Raw genomic sequence first — 22,913 nt, 5'->3', positions numbered from 1 at the left:
TTAGGACCCTGCACTTAAGTGGCAGACCCAGAAGAGGCTCTGGGCTCCTGGCTTCAGATCGGCTCAGCTCTGGCTATTGCGACCACTTGGGAAGTAAATCAGCAAACAGAAGATCTTCCTCTCTGTGTCTCCTGCTCTCTGTATATCTGACTTTCCAATAAAAATAATAAATAAATCTTTTTTTAAAAAAAAAAAGAGTGGGTTTAAACTAAGAGCACCAGATAATTTACAGAAATTATGAGAAAAAAAATATATGCAAAGGAGATGAGAAGCAACAAAGGAAGAAATGCTAAAATTGGAAATGCAAACTAAAATGCAAACAAGGAAGATGAAAAGAATCTACACGTCACCCCCGATATGGCACATGCTTTGAAATTACTGATATAGCACTATGAATCTTCGGATAAGGCTGCAAAACAAAAGGATGGCCAACAGATGTGAATGTGTTGACATTAGCAAGAAACTGAGAATCTAAGAATAAGTTTCCAGCTATAGAGCTAACTTTCCTTTTGGGTACAAGGCCAGTATTTAAATGGTTTAGTGTTTATGTGTATGGTTACGTAATGCGTGAGGTAGCACTTTGAGTCACCCATACAAGTTATCATGATAACTCAACAACTCTGCAGGATGACATGTGGGAATTTTTCATTGCATACAGACTAAGCCAACCCCTCACATCCATGAAAATTAAATTCTCTTTTTAGGAGATTCGAGCCTTCAAAGGGAAAACCACTTGCTGAATTGTGTGTCTCCTCCAGTTGAGAAGTTGCAATGATGAAATCTCTCTCCTGCTGACTCTTGAGTGGCGGGGTGCTGTTTTTAGGTCCTGGTTTCACTGAAAACCACAGTGCATAAGATTTCTGTTCTAACTTCCTTGGCATTCAGTCAGTGGTTTCCCAATGTTGAAGCAAAAGTAGCACTTTGTCAAAGTGTATTCCCAAGTCCTATTCTGTCCCCCAAGTGCTGATTTTGGAAATCTAAAACTTTGAGTGAGAACATAATGATTGACCTAATCAGTGGATTAGACCCCCTTTAAGGATTGTCTTGAATACTACTTAAGACAGAATGAATCATTTCATTAATAGACAAGCAAAACAACTTGTAGAATTTCACTGCACTCACCACTTTCTACCCACAATCCTATGAATCGGCAGGGAGGTTAAATATAGTTGCGAAACTTACTTGCTAGTACTAAGCAAACTCAAACACATACAGGATGTGTTTAGCATCCGGTCAGGTATGAAATAGTAACCCTTGTGTTATAGAACAGAAGACAAAAAGAATAACTTTGGTCTAATCCGAGTAAACAGGACGTGCTGTCATATCAATTTAAAATCAAACACAAGGACCTGACAATCTGAATGAGGAAAGAAAACAAGGAAAAGCTTCCCTCAGCCAGTACCCAGTTGAGTGCCAGCTCCAGGGGTTGTGTGTCTAAGGAACTTAGCAGGGCCTTGATGCTACACAGATTTCCATTTCTATTCCCCACTTTGCTAAGACTTCACTCTTTGGGGTAGGCAAAGACACATTCCTTCACCAAACACGCAGTAAAGCACACACCAAATCAGGTTCCTCATACATGATATTCAAGAGCTGTGTTCCCATAAAGTTAAATGCATGGGCCCGATGTGGTAGCCTGGAAGCTAAAGTCCTCACCTTACATGCACCAGGATCCCATATGGGCACTGGTTTGCATCCCGGCTACTCCACCTGCCTTCCAGCTCCCTGCTTGTGGGAAAAGCAGTGGAGGAAGTCCCAAAGCCTTGGAACCCTGCACCTGTATAGGAGGCCCTGAAAAGGCTCCTGGCTCCTGGCTTCAGATGGCTCAGCTCTGGCCATTTCAGCCACTTGGGGAGTGAACCAGGGGACAGAAGATCTTCCTCTCTGTCTTTCCTTCTCTCTGTAAAAATCTGACTTTCCAATAAAAATAAACTAAATCTTCAAAAAAAATTTTTAATGGTGTGTTAACATGTGGTCCATGTATGGTCACAAATAAGAACTTAGAAAACTAGAAATGATGATATATACTGGGCTAGTTTCTGTGTGTCATATTGAGCTTGTAATCGCAACATGACAGATGGCTGTGCAAATTTTGTCATAGAAAGGGAGGATTGGTATCGCCCACCCCCAGCCCTTGGCTTGGCTGCCCACAGAGATTCAATGAATGCTCAAATAAGAAAGAAATCTCAGAACCTGGATGTGAGCTATATTTACAGGAGCATGTGCTCAACTCTCCTTATTTGCAAGCAAATGAGTTTGAAGGCTAGCCTCTATATCCATGTGTATCACATGAGCCTCTCAAGGACCATGAATTGAAACCAGCTCAGAAGGAGCTGATGTTTTTATCTTCCTTGTATCACTTTGTTTTTCTGCTCAATATAGACGTCCTTCCCAACAGGAGCCCCAGAGTTTAGCCCTTGAGTCTACCTGGAGTCTGTCTCAGTCCCCTGTTCCTCTTCTTGACAGGGGTAGGTGCACAGTCCACACTAGGTCTGGTGGATCACACAGCCAAAAGGATGTTAGATCATGAGGCTGGGGGAGCTGGTGGTCACATCCTTACCATGTTAAGCAGCCTGGCAAAGTTAAACTGTCACCCTGCTTCTACCACAGAGAGGAGAAACCCAACCAAATCTGAACTCCTGGTTCTAGTCTGCTAGTGACTTTGCAATTCATTTTTCTTCACAATGGTGCTAACACTTTGCCAAAAGAATGCCTGGTGCTAGGAGAGTTGTCTTGGCTCTTTTCTAAGGGACATTCAAAGCCACTATCTCTGGATTTTCAGGAAAGAGAATAGATGCTGATTTCTAGGGAAGACAGTGGTGGCAAGAGGAAAATGAGCCTGGTATCTATTGGCCTAAATCAGAAAATTCCCAAAGCCAAGCCATACTGATCTTGAAGCCACAATTAAGGAATGAGGGATATAAACAGAATATTAGTCCTGGCACTGCAACCAACTAAGTTTTGTGCTTTGAATCACACATATATCCTTGTCAAGGCTGGTTTTCTTTTATAAATAGGAATCCATAAATTAAGAAATGCAAAGTGCTCTAAATTTTGGATCTAATGTGAAAGTTTACCTAAAACTTAACAGAAAGTGTGAGAAAGGCTGTGCAAAGAGCAGATAGAGATACAGATAAAAATAGTTTATTGAGAGTAACAGTTAATAGTGGCATCAGTCATGACATTAACTTTTAACAGTACTACATTCAGACACTATTATGACTATATTAAGAGTATTCACTCATTCATCATCTCTTCCATCCTGTGAAATGAAGTGCACAGAGAAGTCCACTAACATTCCTAGTGCTACACAAGAGGCCTGTTGGAAACAGGGACCAGTGAACTTCTGAGATCCGTGTCCTCAATTCCTGCTTTTAGTAGCTATACTGCACATGTACTGGTAAGTGCACCTGTCTGTTGGCCTGGCACTCCAGCAGAAGTTCAACAAGTGCTTATTAAATGTTGGCCAATTAACGTAAAGCAGGCTTTGTTGCAGAGTTGATAACAAGCAAAGAAGAGTTTTGTCAGAGTCTTGGTGGCAGTTGTAGAGACGTGCCCATGGAACCAGAGGTCCTCTCTTGGGATATCCTGCAGCCTCGTTTCTATACTCACATCTCCACACCGCTTTGGAAATGACTCTGGCTGGAGGTCTCAGAGCATTATGTTGAAGGGTTAAGTAGATTTTGTTAAAGGTATGACATTCTTTGTATAAATTCCTTGGAAACTGGATTATGCTAAGTGGACTGGCTTTCGACAGGCAGGCTTACTTCTTGATAATGAACAAAATAATAGGAAATAAACAGTTTGAAACAAAGACTAGCAGAAAGGTAGAACAGTCACCAGACAGCCTGATGTGTTTTCTTTACTGTTTCTTCAGTAAAGGTCCTATCCCTGTTGTCTCATCTGGGACCTTTATAAAACAGTCCATTAACCACAACCTTCTTGGCACACAGGAAGTTGGCAGAAATGGCTTCTGTAACTGAAATCTGTCATGTGAACAATGTCATTATGATCAGATTCATTGACAAGTATGTGTGTTCCGTAAAATGGAATTTAGACCAGAATAAAAATTTTTAAAGTAGTCATGCTGTCCCTTTAAGTAAGGATCAGAAGTGCCTACATGAACTTGTTAAAAAGAAGTGTGTGGCTGGAGTCAAACTTAATGGCTTAATAAAACCACTCCGTCATTGGAATGCTGAAATCAAGTTTATTAATCCATACCAACACAGCTTATCTAAGCAATGGAAAAGACCATTGTAATTCTTATCTACCATGTGGTTTGACAAAAACAGCTGCCGTCTAGCAAGTTGTGCTTTTATTGTCCAGTGGCTTCAAGGATCTAATGGACAAAACAGCTTAAAGATTAATTCAGCCCCAATCATGACAACTGTTGGGGTTTGGAAAATTTGCGTTTTAAGAACTATCAGTAGCTCTCATGTGATCAGGACAATAGCTATGGAAAAACACTGTTAGATCATTGCATCTACCTATCCCCCTGCTGGTTCTAGACAAGCAGTTAAGCTCCGCTCACTACAGTGTTACTTCTCTGTGCTTGCCCAGAGAAAGTTTTCATACTTTAACTGCTTGTGATGGGGAGTGGAGACAAACAGGCACGAAGCATCCTGCCTGCCTCCATCAGCCAGACTGAGACACCCCTGAATCTTCAGACACACTGAGCCCTTCCTTCCGTGTGCTCAGCCATGGCTCTTCAACACAGCGTTCAGGAGGGTTGACTGTGTGGCTGAGTCCCCAAGAAGGCCAGAAGGCTCCACTCGGGAAATAGTCAGCTGCATCCAGCTTGCTGATTGAGTCGCACAGGACACAGGTGCATGTCCCCGCTTGTCAGATGACTTTTGAATGATGTGAGTAAGTTGGAAGACTGCCCTAGTAATAGCTGTAATGTTCTCTGTGGAAATACAGTGCTTTCTCTACCCTGGCTATAGGAAGTTTTAAGAGAGCCTCAACAGTGAAAATGATCACATTATCAAAGATGGCTTGCACACCCAGAAAGTGAGGATTTGGAGTGACTAAAAAGATTTACTCTCAGTCTGATGTAGACAATTAATAAGTGAAAGCTGGCTTGGAAAGATGAATCCTTCTGCTCCTTCTTACAGCTGAGGCTAGAAGATCCAGAGACAAGACCTAACATCAGTGTCGGACCTTGGGCCCACATGAGCTGTGCCTCCAAGCAGCCTGTTGTCCATTCCAAAGAGTATAGCAGAAACCTACAGGAGAAACATTTGTGTTTTATGCTAGACTTGTAGACAGCCTACTTTTAAAATATATATATATATATATATATATATATATATATATATATACATCTCATTATTCAAATATTTCCATAGCCCAACATAATCTATACACTCCTTGAGGGTTAGAACAATGTCATTGCCTTTGTGGTCAACATCAAGGAGGGCCCCTCCTGCTATTCATCACTTATTTGATTAGTCCCCTCCCATCATTGTCCCCAGGTTGACTTGTGTGAGCCATAGAGCACAGTCGTGATGAGGCGTTGCTCCTGGGTTAGATTTTGAAAGATTATGCTTTTCATTTGGGTCTCTTCTCTATTTCTCTCTCTCTCTCTTTCTTTCCTATCTCTTGATCATTATTCATGGGAGAACAGTGTGTCATGTTTGAGCAACTAAGAGTCAATGAGGAGCTGAGGCCCAGCAACATGAGGAGCTGGAAACAAACTCTCTAACCCCAGTCAAGTCTTGACAAGCCTCCAGCCCCAGCCAGCAGCTTCCCAGTGCCCTCATGAGAAACCCTGGCTGGGACCACCCAATTAAGCCAACGCACAATGCAAATTAAATGGCTGTGTTTGAGGATAACTATGAGCGATAAACATAGTTAATGCAGAGTCCAATTCTTTTACTAATTTTCTCTATGGCTTTTGATCTAAATGTTTCTAGTACAAATTCTAAGTTGGGAGCTCTCTATTTCCCAGGCTATTGCAGACAGAAAATAAATAAAGTTTAAAAACAATCATCATGAGACAGCATTTCCTAGAGTGGCCATTCTGCCTGGTGGATAAGATGCCACGCGGGGCCTTTGTCCTATATGCTCATGTTTGGGTTTGAGTCCCAGTTCCAGTTCCAATTCTGCCTTGCTGCTAGTGCACGCTGGGAGGCAGCAGGTAATGGATTCAGTTTGGCCCAGCCCCAGCTGTTGTGGGATTTTAGAGAATGAGTCAAAACAAGTGATCTTTCACTCTCTCTCTCAATCCCCCTCTCCCTTTCTTACCCTGCTTGTAAGATAAACATAGCACTTCTTGTATTTCTTTTTAAAGCATCACTTCCTGATTCTGTCCAGTCAGCCTAGGTCCCTCCCATGAAGAATTGCTTCCTTGGTGGGTCCCCTGCTGTGAGCACCAAGGCAAGCAGCCCCCATGAGCACCCCTGAAGGTGCGGTGTCCTGGCGGTGAGTGTTGCACAGTGAGCCAAGGCCACAAGGGTGAACCTGCTAGTCTCCCTTCTGGCAAAGCTACTGGGTTAGTCTGAAGATTGGGGATTTATCAGAGGTGGCAGCCACGAAGCCACACATTTCGCTCTGACATGGTGCGGCTCTGTCTTCCCAGGAATGGGATTTTGCTCAGGAGACCCATGAACACAACAGGCTCCTCAAGTCCTCTGCTCATCTTTCAGACTGAGTTTCACCTGAGTTTGCCATAGGAACATGAATATTAGCTGAACTTGGTTTGGGCTTCAACTAAGACCCTTGGTTTAAAAATATTTTATGGAAACTAATTTGTGGGGGACAAGTTAACCCATTTACTATTGACTCTTTTAAAAAGTAGTCTTAAAGACCCAGAAAGCTTTCTCATTGGTGGACAGAGCATTTATTTTATTTTCTGAAAGGTTTTAGTTTTTTATATTTCGATAAACTTACCTTTTAAAAATCCTTTATTTTATTTTTATCTTAAAGGCATAGTTACAGAGAGAAGCAGAGACACAAAGAGAAAGAGACCTTCCATCTGCTGCTTCACTCCCCAAATGGCTGCAGTGGCCAGAACTGAGCCCATCCAGAGCCAGGAACCAAGAGTTTCTTCAAGGTCTCCTGAATGAGTGCAGGGGCATAAGGACTTGGGCCATCATCCATTGAATTCCCAGGCCTTAGAGAGCTGGAACAGAAGTAGAGCAGCCAGGACACGAACTAATGCCCATTCAGGCACCAGCACCATAGATGGAAGTTTAGCCTACAATGCCATGTACCAGCCTTGAATATTTATTTTTCAAAGGCAAAGCAAAAGAGAGAGGAAGGGGGAAGAAAGAGGGAGATTTTCCATCTGCTGGTTCACTACAACAGCCTGGACTAGGCCAACTCAAAGTCAGGAGACTGAAGCTCCGTTTGGGACTCCAGCATGGATGCAGAGGTTACATGCTGTTGGGCTGTCTTCAGCTACTTGCCCAGATGCATTAGCAGGGAACAGAGTACAGAGCAGAGCAGCCAGGCCTCCAGGATGGTTTGCTGGCTTAGCAAGTGGCAGCTTAGCATGCTGTACCACAGTGCCAGCCCCAGCACTTCTATTAGGTGATGCAATACTAAACATATCCAGAATAGAAAAATCAAAACCATATAGTCTATTTCAGAGTGTGGGGAGTTTAATTTTTGCTTTCTTTACATCTTCTGTCACTTACAAGGTGTTCTAGAAAGAGCATCTCTTGCATTTGGGGCAAGTTTAAGAAGCAGGACGCTGTGACCACCCATCTGTGTGTCTGTCCTGTATTTCTTAAGGAAACACTGGGCTAACCAACTTCACCCCATTCTTTATGAGCCCTAATAGTCGGATGATGAACTTGTAGGTCCTTGCCAAGGGTCTCCACTAACAAGTGCCACACACATGGGTGACTGTCCTTCTGTTTCAGGGGATGGTGACAGTCACCTTGAGGATGCAGTGACCAGGTGTGGCTCTTAGCCTGACTCTCTGAACACCTGCTCGTCCTAGAATGTGGAGTCTGGGGTCGGTTTTCAGAGCATTTCTGTTTTTTATCTAATATCGCATCTGTGATCTCAGGGTTCAGAACATGGCTCTATGGTCCATTGTTTTTATTTCTCTAAATGGAAAAGGGTTTGGAAATGGGAGCTTTGGATGCATGTAGAAACGGGGGAGAAAGTCTACACCTGCAGGCATGTTCTGTGTAAGTGGAAATAACTGGATAAAAGAACAGAAAAGGCAGAGGATTATTTGAGCAATAATCAGACATGAAGAAGGCCAATTTGCAATTAGGTGAATAATACAAGAGCCAGTGGTAACAAGGCTTGTGCTTTCCAAACACCTTTGCTACAAACTGCTGTTCAAAGCTTCTCCCTGCATTTTCCCTTTGTCTTTTGATTGCATGGTGATGATGCAAATTGCCCCATAACTGCAGAATTCAGCATGTTATTTCATGCAAGCCTGTTGGTAACAATGTCAGGTAACCACACAGGAACCCCTTTTAATTACAAGATGGGAAAGCTTGTAATACCCCAGCTGCTGTCTGTCTGGTTAACCTTGACCTATTAGCTCATTCAAAAAGCTCCCATTTGCCCCGCTGCATGCAGCCAGCTGCCAGACACTGCAGCGCCTCTTGCAGGGCTCCTGCAGCTTGAGGCACCTGCACAGGGCTGCCTTCGGATCTGACCGGGGTCTGCCCAGCTTGGAGTAGCAACACTCTCGTGTTCTCCCCTTCTGTATCGTACAAATAAAGCTAAACATGTAATTGTTGGTACCTCAGTCCATCCCAAGGAATAAATTTCTGAACAGCAAATGAGCAAATCCATGGGTGCAGACCTACATAGGAGCATATTCGCTGTAGCATTCTGTCGGTGTTCCCTTTCAGTGTTCTTTCTAATTTTTCTCACCAGAGAATGGCTATGCATTTAGTGATATGTAGTTAGAAACAATAGAAGGGTACTTCAAAAACATTTTGGAAAATGTCATTAAATGATTGAATTGATTTTGGTGGAAAAAAATCTTGAAATTACTATAGGTTTTTTTCATAATGTACCTTGTCCATGAGCTTTCAGAAGAGCCCTCCTATACCTGCTGTGGTCTTACTTGTGTCTCTTTTCACCAGTCTGGTTTGTGAGTCCACTGCTACTCCTCTTCTGCCTTTGTGTATTTTCACATTGTACCTCAATGTGTATCACAGCTGTGCTTTGGCATACTAAATTACAGTGCACATCCAGTATCATTCTCAGTAATTGCTCAGAATTCAAATTGCAAATACACATAATGAACAGTATTTATAGCAATGATTTTTGTTGGTCCAAATTTGGTATGCAATAGATATGGAAACATAGAAAGAGACTTGTTTGCCAATCCTCTGTGAACTACCTCCTTCTGTGTTGATGCCCCCATCTGGTGCCCTGGCTTTTGATCACGTGAAAATGACTGCCTTCCGGGCTCACTGCTCCTGAGCAGGTGGAATCGGATCCCTGTGGTGCAGGAATTGGATCCCCTTGTTCAGTCAGTGTTTTCTCCAGCTACTGGAGGCCTGCTGCTTAACTATTGCATGAGCACACGTGTGTGGGCTAGTGCTGTTACGTCCCAGATGAGTATCCATCTTGTTTCCTTGTTCCCATGAGATCTGGGAGTATCAACAGTCACAGAGAGCATTCTGGGAATTTTTAGATCCCCATTAGAAAAATTCTGTTGTATTTGAACATTACCTTCTAATAGTTTCTGATGATGTAAGACATTGCACAGTGGAGAGAAATGTTCATGTGATTTTTCTGGATTCCAGAAGGATCTGTGCTTCATGTTTTTTAAGAGCTGATTCGAAGTGGACATTTGGTATACCAGTTGGGGCATTTCTTGGGATGCCTGAATCCCATATCTAAATGCCTGGGTTTAAGTCCTGATTCTGCTTCTGGTTCCACTTTTGATCCCAGATTCCTACTGATGCATACCTTGTGGAACGGGCAGTAGGTGAATACTCCAGATACTTGGGTCTCTGCCAGTCATCTGAGAGTCCTGGCCTGGATTCTGGACTTCAGGCTCCAGCCAGACATGGCTCTGGTTGTTGTAGGCATTTGGAGAGTGAGTCAGTACATAGAAGATCTCTCTCTCTCCTTCTCAAATAAAATAAAATAAAAACTAGAGGAAAGAGAGCTGATTGGGAGCCACTTCCTGCCTTGGGGTTCTGTGCTGGAGGCACAATCCAACCCACTGTCTTCCTTCACCTGACCTTCAGCACCAGCTCTTCCTGTGGGATTCTTCCCAACTTCCTGTCACAGCTCAATACTCTTGGCTTCTTCAAAACACCCAGACGTGAATCTGAACTGTCTCCTTTGATTTCCAGTCACTGGTCTCACACATTATCAGGTAGAAAAATCTTGTGCTTTTTGAACTGTAACATGGGATACATTTTTTTTTAGTTTTTTTTATTATTTATTATTTTTAATTCATTAATTACATTGTATTATGTGACACAGTTTCATAGGTACTTGGGTTCTCCCCACCCCTCCCCAAACCCTCCCACCATGGTGGATTCCTCCACCTTGTTGCATAACCACAGCTCAAGTTCAGTTGAGATTCCCCCATTGCAAGCGTATACCAAACATAGAGTCCAGCATCTTATTGTCCAGTCAAGTTCAACGGCTTCTTAGGTATACCCTTTCTGGTCTGAAGACAGAGCCAGCAGAGTATCATCCCAGTCAATTGAAAGCTCCAACATACCATCAGCAAAGATACAATTTTTTTAATTCCCTGAAATTATGTATTGTTACTGTTACCATCTGAGAGGTGAAGGGAGAGATAGAAAAAGAAAGAGAAAGCTCCTGCTCACTGGCAAATTCCCTGAGTACTCCCAACATATGAGGCTTTGACAGTGGAAGTTCAGTCCAGATCTCCCACTTGAATGGCAGGAACCCAAGGACATGAGTCCTCACCACCGCCTCCCAGGGTGCACTTAGGAAGAAGCGACTCCAACATGGAGTATTGGCAGCATTTAACCTCCGGTCTGAACAAACACCTCACAATTGACACATTGACCCATAAAACCCCAAAACAACACATGCTTCTGTGTTTTGTTTGAAGTCAGTGTGATGACACTGTTGTCTCAGGATGTTTTGATTGCATCTGAAGAGTTCTCAAAACATGAAAGCAGATCAGACACACATTAACATGCTAGTCATGTGACAGGGCTGAGATTTGGGTATAGTGATGGGGATCTGATACTGAAGGCAGTAAAATATTTTTAAATATCTTCTTCCTTGCTCGATTTTCAAACTTATCTCTACCACAACCAAAATAGCACGGTGATTTTTGAACTCTCCATGATTGTGAAGTGTTAGTTACATTCTGGATTCATGTCATAATGGAAAAATAATCATCTTAGATGGTACTTGTGTATCTCAGATCTAGTTTGTTTCATAAACCTAATATATTTAATCATGTCATTGCTGATGGTAGGAGTACAAAATTTCCACCATAGCCTGGCTGCAGAATGGCTCTTGCTTACGTATGCTCTGCCCTTATTATATGGCAGTAGTAATCAAAACATCCTGGTACTGGCACAGAAACAGAAAGAAAGATCAATGGAGCAGAGTAGAAACATCAGAAGGGAGCCCACACATGTACAGCCAGCTAATCATCGACAAGAGAACAGAAACCAAACCAGGGAAGACAGAAGTTCTCTTCGACAAATGCTGTTGGGACAACTGGATAGCAGCCTGAAGTGAGAAACAAGACCCTCACCCTGCACAAAGATCAAATCCATGTGGATAAAGGATCTAAACCTACAGCCAGAAACCATCAAAATATTAGAAGAAATTATAGGAAATATACTGCAAGATATAGGCATGGGTTAAGACTTTCTAGAAAAATCATCAAAAGCACAGGCAGTCAAGACCAAAATGACCATCAAACTAAGAAGCTTCTGCACATCAAAGGAAACAATCAACAAAGTAAAAAAGCAACCAACAGAGTAGGAGAAAATCCTTGCACAATACACAACAGACAGGGGGCTAATAACCAGAATATACCATAACAACAAAAAACCATAACAACAAAACAAACAAACCAGTAAAGAAATGGGCAAAAGAAATGAGCACTTTTCGAAAGAATAAAAACAAATGACTAACAGACAGATAAAAAAATGCTCAAGCTCCCAAGCAATAAGGGAAATTCAAATAAAACCAACACTGAGGATCCACTGAACTCCAGTGATAATGGCCCACATACAGAAAACTACCAAAACCTGCCGGCAAGGATGAGGGGCGAAAAGGAACCTTATTCCACTGCTTGGTGGGATTGCAGGCTGGTGCAACCACTATGGAAGTCAGTATGGAGAATACTTGGGTAACTGAAAATTCACCTACCATATGACCCAGGAATTGTATTCCTGGGAATATATCCAAAGGACCTGATACATGAGAAAGCAATTTGCACCTCTATGTTCATTGTAGCACAATTAACAATTGCAAAAACATGGAAACAACCTAGATGCCCATTGAAAGAAAACTGGATAGAGAAACTGTGGTACATTTGCTCTATGGAATACTACTCAGCTATTAAAAAGAATGAAATTCTCTTATTTGCATCCAAATGGGCCCAACTGGAAATGATTATGTTAAGTGAAATGAGCCGCTCCCAAAAGGACAGATATCATATGTTTGCTCTAATATAAGACAATTTCCATCTAAAATACAAAACAAAAAAAAAAAAAAAGAAAGAATAAACAAACGAAGGATATAATGGAGACCAAAGTACCAGGAATCAAGGAAAATCAACAAAATACATCTCTACTGAGGAATGGAGGTAGACTCCCAATGAAACTTCTAAATATAACTAGACAACAAGACTTTAAAATCCCTACTATTGCCTATTTCGACAGTGTCATGACCCATGTAAAGAGCAGAAAGGTGGAACTATTTCTCTTTCACCTCTAATTGTGTTTATCTTCTTCAATGTTCAGTTATTATCATTAATAGTGGCTGAGGGGTTACTTTGCTCATCTTGTTAGGGAATGGCTCTTTCAATTTGCAGGGGTTTTTTGTTTCAAATCCAGTTATTTTTGTTGTGGATTTTACTTTTTTGCACTTCCTATTCATTTGTGTCTTTTTCAATAAGTCTTTGTGATTCATTAATAGATCATCCATCACAGCTGTTTTGATTGTAAGCACCTGATGCTGTAAATGTCCCTTTCAACACTGTGTTGGCCACATCTCATGGGCATTGATGTGCTGGTTTTTGTTGTCATTTCTTCAGTACTACATAGGTCATGCAGTAGCATCACTTTCTACGAGAAGGCTTTTGATTTTCTTTTTCATCACTTTAGAGATGCATTGGTCATTCTGTAGCATGTTGCTTAACTTCATGTTGATGTAAATGTTCTGGTTTTTGTTTTCTGGCTCTGTATTTAAGGGGATATATAATAGAAGTGAAGTGGAGACTGACAGGTGCAGATGTAGAGACGTGCTGCAGTATGGCCTCTCTGCATCCAAAGATGGACTCCCAATGAAACTGTTGAATATATCCTGACAGTAGGAAGCTCAACTCTCTCACATTGTCCAAATTTACAGTATCGGGAAACACTTCAATAGTGAAATGACAGACTAATGGCTGTTCATGAAGAACTACTCATTGTAATACTAGAGGGGAAATCAGTACTACTAGTAGAAGGGGTCTTAGGGAAGAGGATGGGAAATCCCAGAGCTTATAGACGGTATCATAAAATAATATTAATAATAATAAATGTTTTTAAAATCCTGACTGCCCCATCACGTAACTTGAACAAATCTTACCCCTCTCTGACATGTAACGTCTTCATTGGAAAGCTGGAGATAGTTCATAAAATTCAGTTGTTACTATTTTAAGGTTTCCTTCCACTGCTTGCCTCTGTAATGTTCCCATTTGGAGAACCTATCTAGAATAGTAATTATCAAAAAGACATCTTTGAAAAAGCACTGTCAGAATTACCTGGGAACTGGTTAAAAATGCGAATTTGGGGGAACAATCTGATGAAGCCCAAGCACTGAGTGTGAAGACTAACTGTCTGTGGTTAACGTGTCCTTGAGGTAATCCCAACACACACTGCACTTGGAGAATCCATATCTATTTCAGTGCTCTGACATAGAATTATTCCTTTTTCCTCCTACAGTTCCTGCTATCTCCCCCCACTAAAACTTCCAGAACACGTTGGAGGATCCCTAGACATCTTGTCTGCTTTGCCTGAACTAACAGATATGTGCTCTGCACCCTTATTGTTGCCTAACTGTTACACTTTACAAGTAGGGATTATGCTTTGCTGATGATCTTCAAATGGGTAGCAGGGCTTGACAAAGTTTCTTTCAAGTATGTATTTGACTACATTTGAATCTGCAGCTCAAGGTATTAGAGGGTAAAGAGCTAGAAATAGAAGAGTTTTTTTGTAATAGTGACTAAACGCTTCCATTCTGGAAAATACAGCAGCAGCATAGATTGAGTGCTTCAAGGTCTTAATTGGAAGCAGAGTTTGGGGCTTACATTCCATGCCTTGCAATCACCTCCTGTCTTTGATTCTGCCTTGTGAGCCTTTTGTTTAAGCGTTTCTGAAGACGCAGTGAGGGATGGGGAATGGAACACCAAAATGAGAGTGCTGGGCTGAAGGTTTTGTGAAGGCACTTTCTATCTTATCTGTCTACGAAAGGTATATACACTGTTATTTATGTTGCCCATTTTGCTTAAGTAACTTTGAACTTGGAAAGGAAGCCAAGCTTGGCCCATTAAACACAAATTCAGCAGGAACATCTCAAAGCCTATTTCTTCCAAGTGTGTGAAGGAGGAAAAAGAGGATGTTGTTTTTACAAACATCATTCCCCAATTGCTTACTGGTGCTGATAAGTAATTTTTTAAAAGAAGAGTGAAGGAATTTGTCAGTACCTAGACTTTTTTCAAATCATGTCCACACAGTGAGCCACTAGGATGTACTTCAGTGGGGGTTGGTTGAATGCGTGGAATCATCAACTAACAGTTGGGCTGTGTTGGGAAAAGAACCTGTCAGCATTGGATTTCTTTTGGTCTAATGATTTGGCAGTTCTTTCTTTGGTGGCAACCTTAACTTCTCCATGAGCTGAATAGGCTGATAGGTAAACTCTAGAAGTGAACTCTCAGATAATCAAAGGCCATTATATCAGCCTGTTCTAACCTTGTCTATCAGAAGAGTATTGACTTTTTCTTTCCTTTGGCAAGTATTCCGGTGCATGCCCTAACAGATGTAAGTCACCGGCTTATGAAAGGAAATACAGTTAGAAGTGATTAAAGACTCCCCTGTCTTTTCATCTTTTCACCATTCTTCATAACCCACTGATTACGTCAAAGGCCTGTGTTAATGGCCCAAAACTGAAGACAGATTAAGCAGATCAGGTCCCCAAAAATATACCTTCTGCAAGATACTTTTAAAAAATTTCATACTGCACATGCCCTCAGCTTAGAAAAACACTTCTAGAAGGACCTAAAAACAGAACTCTTGGAGAAAATCTAAGAGACGCCTAAAATGTTTCAGAAACACTCTTCTTATTGTGGCTAGACAGAACTCAGATGGCTAAGTTCTGGACTTTATAATACGCATATGCGCTCCCATCTCTTTTCCTGTGATCCCTTTGCCAGGAAGGAGACCATCACCAGATGTACTCCTTCCAACTTGGACCTGCAGGACTGTGAGCCAAAACCAGTTCTCTGTTCTTTACTGGGTGACCCAGGCCCGGGCCTTCTGTCACAGTAATGTAAGAAAGCCTAAGACCCCTACCAACTGCAGAGTCAGTAATCACCGATTTTTAAACTCATTTCTATTGAGGAAGACAGGGCACAAAGCTCAGAGCATTTTTAAGGCTTCCAGGGAGGACTACTAAGCAAGTGAAATCTTAAACACAAGAAAACATAATTTCTGAAACTTTAATAGAAAGCAATATAACTTTTTAATAACTCAGGAAAATATGCATGACTCTTAAAGATAGGAAATAAGGTAACTGGATAAAGACGATTGGTTGAGAAGCCAAATGAAAATTTTAATACACTTTTTTCTGTTTGATTTTTCTTTGACCTTTTTAAAAAATCTATGAGAGAACTAGAGTTTGATTTGCAACAGGAATATTATTCTATCCCCCATTATTGAAAGTGTCAACACTTCCTCGCTGAAGTTCAGAGTTTATATGAAGCGCACTGGGATAATGGCAAAAATAACAACAGTAATTACCAGGTAATGCAAGCCTAAGTGCCTCAGCTGAAAACAACACAAATCACTGTGGTCTTGCACAGTCAGACTTTGTGTTAACACAGTTCCAGTACCAGGCGAAGCTCTTCTGAGGAGTTCTCCTTTGATAGAGACGGAGGGATTCAAACTGGGTGGATGCTGTCAGCTACGTCATTAGCAAGACTGAGGCTGGAGGATTAGATGAAGAGGTAGGAAAAGACCCCACTTTTCACTGTCGTGGACTAGAAATGCCTTTTCCCCTCCTGTTTCATGGGCCAGAGCTGGTCCCATGACTTTAGCGTTACCGCAAGGTAGCCTGGGAAGTGCAAAGAGCCCAGGATAACCTGGTGCTCAGCAATGCTGTCTCCATTATCAGTGCTGTGCTGATTAATTTATATGCCTTATCTCTAGCTTTCAAAACAGCCCTTCGAGTTAAGTGTTCACAATTTCACTTTTATAACCAGGGTTATAAAAATCAGTGAATCTATATGCATTATCTCTGAATTCTCACCGAAACCTGTTAAAAGCTACAAATTATTTGCTGCAATTTTCATAACCAGATTAATTGGCCACAAGTCAAATGGTAAAAGTGGGATATTAGGCCTGCAAAGAAGCCATCTTCTCTGTCCTCCAACATGCTGTGTACCAAACGCATTACTGCGTTCTAGGGGTACCACAGACCCAAGGAAGCCTGGCTGAGGGGAAAGACAGTTCTGTTAACACTGAACCAGATAGTACCATCTGTGCTGTGCTGTCTCCAGGGGTTTCACACCTGAGCCACTCACAGGCCGAATTGTATTCCCAGAGGTAGAAGGACCAGGCCCTGGGTCAGGCTTTCCATAAAGCTAAAAGCTGAAAGAGTTGGAGTGTCGAATCCACAGACATCTCCCCAGGCCCTAGGAGCTCATTGTATTTCCACAGCATATGCAGAAAATGAGATCTTTTGAGCATTAGTTCCTTAGGACCAGTGTTTCTCTTTTCTCCTGTGCGCTGGCACCTAATGTTTCACATTACAGGGGTGACCTACCTAAAGGCAAATTTAAGATTCAGCCAAGCGGAAATGGAACAGAGTGCGTGTTTAGTTTGGCTTTGATGAGATATGTTCCTGTGGTTCCCAATCATTTTCCTGTATAAAAAAAGTTATTGCTGGGGGTAGGCGTTTGGCACAGGGGTGTACACGTTGCTTGCAGTGCCCACATCCCAAAGCACAGTGCCTGGGTTCTTGAGTCCTGGCTGCACTCCCAATTCCAGCTTCCTGCTAACATTATGGCTTGGGTACTTGTGTCTTTGCCACCCACATGGAAGATCTGGATGGAGTTCCTGGCTCCCAACTCCAGCCTACCCCAGCCCTGGTTGTTGTGGGCATTTGGGGGAGTGAGAAGTGGGTGGCAGATCGCTGAGTGTGTGTCATTTCAAACACATAAAATGCATTCAGAAAGCATTAAAAAGTCGTGTTATTACTAGCCTCTCCAGGGGGTATAGAATAGCTCTCAGGGGTGGCCACGATGCCTTCTGTGCTGACTCAGCTGCCATGTCAGCAGACATGTGCGGAGTTAGAGGGTGGAGTGTGACATGAGCCCGTTCCACGGCACCCAGCAACAGATGTGCGTGGGTGACAGTGACAGCGGAGTCAGAAGCTGGTCTGTGGGAAGGTCTCCCCGTCATCAGGCAAGAGCAACTGGGAGTGGAAAATGCAATCTCTGTCAATGTGCAGGGTGGAAATTCTCTGCCAGCGTCATCAACAGTGCAGTGTATGCAGTTAGAAGCCATCATGATTTTTTTTTCCTTTTGACAGTACGTGCTTGAAAGAGCATCTGTTGCAACTCCTGTGTTTGCAGGAATTCTGCACTTACAAGCTCATAGGTGAAGAAAACTTTGAGACTTCCAAAATTTGACAACAATCTGTCATTTTAAATGAGCAAGAATAGGTTGAGGAAACAAATGCTTATAAACTATTTTTTTAAAGATTTATTTATTTTTATTGCAAAGTCAGATATACAGAGAGAGGAGAAGAGACAGAGAGAGAAAGATCTTCCATCCGATGGTTCACTCCCCAAGTGACCATAATGGCCGGTGTTGTGCTGGTCCAAAGCCAGAAGCCTGGAGCTTCCTCCAGGTCTCCCATCAGGTGCATGGTCCCAACGCTTTGGCCTGTCCTGGACTGCTTTCCCAGGCCACAAGCAGAGAGCTGAATGGGAAGTGGAGCCGCTGGGATTAGAACCGGCACCCATATGGGATCCCAGGCATGTTTAAGGCGAGAACTTTAGCCACTAGGCCACAGTGCTGGGCCTAAATGCCTATAAACTTTTAACGTAAAAATTCCATATCGAACAACAATGCTAATGAAAAGATTTGTTTCCTCTGTTTGTCCTACAACTTATACATTGTTGATACATAAAGAGGTAATTGAAGAACACAATCCAAAAATACTGGGGAAAGGACAGTTTAAAGCCTCAGAAATTTAATTTGTGGTGTTTGCAACCCTCTTAAATATATGTGTGTGGTTTCCTTTTTCAGATTATGAAATTGTATATTATGGGGGAGGGAAGGAAATGCATGTGCTTTAAAAGTTCTTTTGCTCCCAAGTAATCATATCTTAGAATGCCGTTTTCCCAGAAACACTTTGCAGTGCCCTTCTGTGTAGCCTTATCATACCTACCTTGTGTTCTTTGCCTGAAGGGGCCTTTCCTCCTGACAGGAAAGCTCAGACCCCCACCCCCCAAAACCAGGACCTGCCCTTGCCCTGGGTTTGCATTGGCAGGTAAAATGCCCACCTTCCTGACCCAGCAGAATGTCAATTATGTAGCACTGAACACCAGAAAGAAAGAAGCAGGGCAACATCTAGATGCCCATAATGGGAGTGGTTCACATGCCAGCCATTTCAAAGTTGAAGACATTTTTGATGTTTTAAATTATGCACCACACAAGATAAGTATTTAATCTGCAAAGCTGTGGATTTGAAATCCCCTTGCCAAAGTTAGGGAACAGAGACTCCCAATGGGTGCTAGTTCTATCTGTGAGCAGATTGTGTTTATCATTCGTGGCTATTATTCAAGTTTAAAGGACACGCTGTGGTTCAGTTCAGCCGTGGACTAGAGGTCCTTGGGTCAAAGTGGCCTTTATGAAACTGAGAACCGCGTCCTTCTGGCCCACTCCATGTGAAATGAAGCAGCCTGGGCTCTCTCGGGAGAAGTAGGGTTTCTGCCTCGCACAAAGTGAAGTCGCCCTCTTGCTGGTGCAGAGCGGATACCCTTCATGGCCAACACACAGGGAGAAACAGGAGCGCGCCCGGGGGGGGAATGCACAATGCTAATGATTTGCAGTTTGCTAGATCATGGGAATGCTCATGTTCCAAAAAATGTTGCTGTCGCGGGGAACTTGTCCAGAAGCTCTGCTTGGGAGAGAGCAGTAGTGTTTCTCATTTTGATTGTTGTTAATAATATGAGGAGTAAAAGGAGACCAAAAGGAGAGGTTGTTCTTATCACATTTTATTAGGCTATCTTGAAACATGTCAAGGGTTTAACTCAGTAACTCTTAGATTCTAGACAATTCTGAAATAGTAGCACAACCCTATACTTGGACACCTTATGGCCTAGACATATGAATAAATTTGTTGAAGCTAAGTAGTAAATTGAGTCCAGAATGAAAGCAGGGGGAGTTGGAATCATGAGCACAAATCATGAAACTAATCCATTTCTGAAGGTTTCTTGCTAAAATGCATTATTCTGTTTCTTCTTAAGAATGCAGTGGTGGGAGGAAGGGAAATGGGCAGGTTATAAAGGGAATTCCCTGAACTTTTATGATATAGAACTATATCATAAAAAATAAAAGTTAAAGGAAAAAAAAGAATGCAACAAAGGCCTTAGAATGCAAGTTCTACTTCATTTAAAAAAAACTGAGGCACAAAAAAAAGAAAGCTGAGGCAGTCCCATGGGCCCAGCATGGTAGCATAGTAGCTAAATCGTTGCCTTGCATGCCGGGATCTCATATGGATTACATATAGGTGCCAGTTTGTATCCCAGCTGTCTCACGTCCCATCCAGCTCCCTGCTTGTGGCCTGAGAAATCAGTCTAGGACAATCCAAAGCCTTGGGACCCTGCACCTGATGGGAGACCTAGAAGAAGCTCCTGACTCCTGAGCTTTAGGTCAGTTCAGCTCTGGCCATTGCAGCCACTTGAGAAGTGCACCAGCAGACAGCAGACAAATCAATCAATCAATCTCTCTCTGTCTCTCTCTCTCTCTCTCTCTGTCTCTCTGTGTGTGTGTGTGTGTGTATCTCCTCTCTATAGATCTGCCTTTCAATAAAAATAAATAAATCTTCAAAAAAAATAAAAAACGAACAGTCCCCAAATCTAAAACTAGATAGATAAAATCCCAGAATATAGTTTTAGAGATCATGTAGCTTAACTTGCTCATCCTGCAGAGCCTTGGGGTCCACAAGACCCCTCTGACATGGGCTTATAGTTAGAGGCAGACCTGGAATAGAAAACCAATCTTTCCATTCCTACCACCATGGCCAGTACAGCTCACACTGTCTCTTCCCAAACCTCTCACCACTGCCACAAAAGAAAGAGAGAAAAACCGAAACCTTGGAATGGGTGATCATACTCACATGTAGTCTAAAAATATATGGGTAGAATTCTTAAGAGCTTGGATTTAAAAGGGAAAAAATGATCAAGCAAAAGACATAATTGGGACTGCTATTTACCTCTTCAGGTTAGTCGTGCTTATAGCAAAGGCATTAAAAAGATGAACCAGTTACACACAGGAAAGCTACAGGGCTGTGCAGGGACTTGGTAGCCCAGTGTCAGACATAAGTGAGCTGGAGGTAGAGAAGAGGAAATGCAGCTGTCCCACCCCATGGTATTTCCACCCAAACCTAACTGTTTTTCCACCAGCAACAAACACGCGTCTGGTGGCCCATGGAAACAGGGTGAGCTCATGGACCCGTGGGAATACAATCCAGCCTTCCCAGCACAGCAGCACAGCACCCTGAGGGCGCTTGGCCCTGCCCAGCCTCTACCCCAGGGATGCCAAATGCGAAAGAGGACCTAACGGTGGAAAAACCCACTGCAGAGCAGAGAAGAAAGGCTGAAAACAAACTCAGACACCTGGCTACCCTGCATTTCAAGTCATTAGCTCCCAAACCAGTCCGGTTGGCAGATGTCCTTGTTCATTGAGCTCCTAGCAAGAAATCCCTTTGGGAACATGGAAGATAGTGTTTCCTGAAGCTGGTTGGCGATCAATAGAGACTGTGCAAGAGCAGGGCAGCAGGCTGCTCTGTGTTCACATTTTAGCAAAAGCAAACCTGTCTGATGAGAAGGAAGTCACTTTGTGCACTGGAAGGAAGCCATCTTTGCTTATTCCATGCTTGTATGTTTCTGACACTGCAGGATGAGTACCATTCTAAATTGAAACCCTAAGTGGTCATTCCTGTGTGAACCACATTATGGTGAAGGTCAGGCTCGGCAGATGACCCTAGCGAGGTGACCACTGCATTCTTCCCAGTGTCTGGGTTCTGGAATCCTCCACCTCTTCCTCCTCCCAGTAGGAAGGTCTGGTTTGGATAAAAGTCCAAGCCATGCTCAGAGCCATGAGAGAAGCTGAAAGGACTTGTTCTCTGCCCATGGTCAGAAGCCCTTTTCTGCAGTTTGTAACACACGCTTTATTCACCTAATTACTTACGCATTTGATAACTTTTATTGAGGCCACACACACACAGACACACCTGGTGCCAAGCGCAGTGTTATGTGTAGAAATAAAATATGAGCTAGTTTCAAGGCCTGTTTCTGTCAATACAGTGGGGCATGATGCTTAACCCTTCTGAACCTGCTTCCTCTCTGTTGACTACAAGAACTGAATGAGATCATATATGGAAAATAATAATAATGGCTTTGAAATAACAATCTCTGCCTTTGAATAACTCAGTGTGAAACCGCAGGGTGTGCAGCCCTTTGGAAATGATGGGATGAAATCGGCAGTTACGTCATGGAGGAAGCAGGGGGAGAACTATTGGATAAACTTAGTTGAGAAAACAAGAAAGTTACCATAAACCACTCTGGGTACAGTAGGGCATGGCCCAAAGCCTTGAACACTACACCCATGTGGGAGACCTAGAAGAAGTTCCTGGCTCCTGGGTTTGCGTCAGCTCAGTTCTGGCCATTGTGACGATGTGGGGAGTGAACCAGTGGATGGAAGATCCTCTCTGTCTTTCTCTGTGTAAATCTGCCTTTCAAATAATAATAATAATTAAAAAAACATTTCACTTGTTTGTGCTGAATAGAATTTCCAGTTAAACCCACACAAGAACTGAGTGAACTTCAGCCAATGTGCACCTCGGGCAGGATGACTGACCAGCTGAACTCTCCGTTGACATGTATTTCCCCGGCCAGGAACGCATTGTTCATGCTGTCTGCCTCATCAGATAGCCGGGTCTTACCTGTGAAATAACAGAACACCTTTCTTCCTGTTCCTCAGGGCACTTGTCTCCACAGGGCATAGGATTCCCTCCCAGGGCCTTCCTCCCTCCCTTTCTCCCTACCCAGACTCTGCACTGGCCCAGTGGGTAGGTTGGCTGGCACAATGCTTGCTTGCTCATGGCAGCCTTGGGCTCTGTGCTCCTGTGCAACCGTGTTTATGGCTTAGCATCTTGCCTCCTGCTGTTTTCATGGTGGAGACCTGGAAGCTCCCACCATCTCGTTTATAGTCCTCCAGCTTCTTCAGGTGTTTCCCCTCATCCTCTTTTCATAACCCACC

The 22,913-nt window shown here is 42.8% G+C and overlaps 1 protein-coding gene across 3 annotated transcripts in view; it reads left to right on the top strand.

Annotated features, from left to right (window-relative positions):
• The window catches only part of CCDC192 (coiled-coil domain containing 192), a 222,031-nt gene extending 207,861 nt beyond the window's left edge, over positions 1–14,170 (top strand). For 2 of the 3 annotated variants that reach the window (XR_009247217.1, XR_009247216.1), the window contains one exon: positions 14,088–14,170. The gene's annotated coding sequence lies outside the window, so the exon portion shown is untranslated. The remainder of the gene's footprint in view (positions 1–14,087) is intronic. The other variant, XR_009247215.1, reaches the window with a different exon arrangement.
• Positions 14,171–22,913: the final 8,743 nt, after the last annotated feature.

The sequence above is a fragment of the Ochotona princeps genome, chromosome 19 (genome assembly GCF_030435755.1).
Source record: "Ochotona princeps isolate mOchPri1 chromosome 19, mOchPri1.hap1, whole genome shotgun sequence".
In the NCBI taxonomy this organism is placed as follows: Eukaryota; Metazoa; Chordata; class Mammalia; order Lagomorpha; family Ochotonidae; genus Ochotona; species Ochotona princeps.
This window is presented reverse-complemented; position numbering and strand designations above follow the sequence as displayed.